This window comes from Babylonia areolata, chromosome 29 (genome assembly GCF_041734735.1).
Source record: "Babylonia areolata isolate BAREFJ2019XMU chromosome 29, ASM4173473v1, whole genome shotgun sequence".
NCBI lineage: Eukaryota > Metazoa > Mollusca > Gastropoda > Neogastropoda > Buccinidae > Babylonia > Babylonia areolata.
In genome coordinates, this window is record NC_134904.1 from 36,221,648 (window position 1) to 36,224,147 (window position 2,500).

The 2,500-nt window shown below is 45.2% G+C and overlaps 1 protein-coding gene across 2 annotated transcripts in view; it reads left to right on the forward strand.

Moving 5' to 3' along the window:
- LOC143274762 (vitamin K epoxide reductase complex subunit 1-like protein 1) overlaps positions 1 to 2,500 on the forward strand; it is an 8,132-nt gene that overhangs the window by 4,825 nt on the left and 807 nt on the right. The window lies entirely within an intron of this gene.

Consider the following 2,500-nt stretch of genomic DNA (forward strand, 5'->3'; position numbering starts at 1 on the left):
TCTTTTTGTTGTTTTTGTTGTTGTTGTTGTTTTTGTTGTTGTTGTTGTTGTTGTTCTTCTTCTTCTTCTTGTTCTTCTTCTTCTCCTTCTCCTTCTTCTTCTACTTCTTCTTCTTCTTCTTCTACTTCTTCTTCTTCTTCTTCTGGTTCTTCTTCTTCTTGTTGTTGTTGTTCTTCTTCTTCTACTTCTTTTTCTTCCGGTTCTTCTTGTTCTTGTTGTTCTTCTCCTTCTTGTTCTTCTTCTTGTTCTTCTTCTTCATCTTCTTCTTCTGGTTCTTCTTGTTCTTGTTCTTGTTGTTCTTCTTCTTCTGCTACTACTTCTTCTCCTTCTTCTTGTTCTTCTTCTTTTTGTTCTTCTTCTACTTCCTCTTCTTCTTCTTTTTGTTCTGGTTCTGGTTCTGGTTGTTGTTGTTGTTCTTCTTCTTCTACTTCTTCTTCTTCTACTTCTGCTTCTTCTACTTCTGGTTCTTCTTCTGCTTCTTGTTCTTGTTCTTCTTCTTCGTCTTCTTTTTGTCTCTTTAAAACTAACATAAGAATATTTCTATTCGATACATAAAATTAACCTACACGCGGTTTTTTGTTACCTCGTCGTCTGTCGACAAGTCTGAAGTCTCTCTCCAATGTGTGCTGGTGTTACCCCATCTTTTGTCGACATATTTGAAGTCTCTCTCCACTGTTTGCTGGTGTCACCCCATCGTCTGTCGACATGTCTGCAGTCTCTCTCCACTGTTTGCTAGTGTCACCCCATCGTCTGTCGACAAGTCTGCAGTCTCTCTCCACTGTTTGTTGGTGTCACCCCATCGTCTGTCGACATGTCTGAGGTCTTTCTCCACTGTTTGTTGGTGTCACCCCATCGTCTGTCGACATGTCTGAAGTCTTTCTTTCCACTGTTTGCTAGTGTCACCCTATCGTCTGTGGACATGTCTGAAGTCTTTCTTTCCACTGTTTGCTAGTGTCACCCCATCGTCTGTCGACAAGTCTGAAGCCTCTCTCCACTGTTTGCTGGTGTCACCCCATCGTCTGTTGACAAGTCTGCAGTCTCTCTCCACTGTTTGCTGGTGTCACCCCATCGTCTGCGGACAAGTCTGAAGCCTCTCTCCACTGTTTGTTGGTGTCACCCCATCGTCTGTCGACAAGTCTGAAGTCTTTCTTTCCACTGTTTGCTAGTGTCACCCCATCGTCTGTCGGCAAGTCTGAGGTCTCTCTCCACTGTTTGCCATCTTCTGTCGACATGTCTGAGGTCTCTCTCCACTCTTTGCTGGTGTCACCCCATCGTCTGTGGACAAGTCTGAAGTCTTTCTTTCCACTGTTTGCTAGTGTCACCCTATCGTCTGTCGACATGTCTGAGGTCTCTCTCCACTATTTGCTGGTGTCACCCCATCGTCTGTCGACAAGTCTGCAGTCTCTCTCCACTGTTTGCTGGTGTCACCCCATCGTCTGTTGACAAGTCTGAAGTCTTTCTTTCCACTGTTTGCTAGTGTCACCCCATCGTCTGTCGACATGTCTGAAGTCTCTCTCCACTGTTTGCTGGTGTCACCCCATCGTCTGTCGACAAGTCTGAAGCCTACCTCCACTATTTGCTGGTGTCACCCCATCGTCTGTCGACAAGTCTGAAGTCTCTCTCCACTGTTTGCTGGTGTCACCCTATCGTCTGTCGACAAGTCTGAAGTCTCTCTCCACTGTTTGCTGGTGTCACCCCATCGTCTGTCGACAAGTCTGAAGTCTCTCTCCACTGTTTGCTGGTGTCACCCCATCGTCTGCGGACAAGTCTGAAGCATCTCTCCACTGTTTGCTGGTGTCACCCCATCGTCTGTCGACAAGTCTGAAGTCTCTCTCCACTGTTTGCTGGTGTCACCCCATCGTCTGTCGACAAGTCTGAAGTCTTTCTTTCCACTGTTTGCCATCTTCTGTCGACAGTCTGAGGTCTCTCTCCACTGTTTGCTGGTGTCACCCCATCGTCTGTCGACAAGTCTGAAGTCTCTCTCCACTGTTTGCTGGTGTCACCCCATCGTCTGTCGACAAGTCTGAAGTCTTTCTTTCCACTGTTTGCCGCCAGTTTATCTTGGACCACCCTCTCTTTCTCCGACCTGTAGGTGTCCAGTTAAGGGCTTGGCGTGCAATTCCTGTTCCTGTTGCAGCGACCTCAGTGCATGCCCTAGTCCGTGGAGACGCCGTCAACGAGTGATGGTTGACAAGAGAGGCTGGCTGATTGGATCTCTCTGAGACTTCTTCATTTGAGATTGATCACGCCGACTGATGCCGTAAAAAAAAAAATAAAAAAAAAAAAATAAAAAAAAACGGAGGAGGGAATTGGAAATCTACTGTCCCTATAGTCGTAACAGGCGACGAGGCTTTTATTTTTATTTTATTTTATTTTTTTTTTTTTTTTTTTTACCATGTGCAAAGAAGGTTCTTTTCTTTTCAAACACAGTTCTGACAATGCGTTTCATATGAAAACACGTTCACATACACGAAGGAAATCAGAATTCAGTGCACTAATA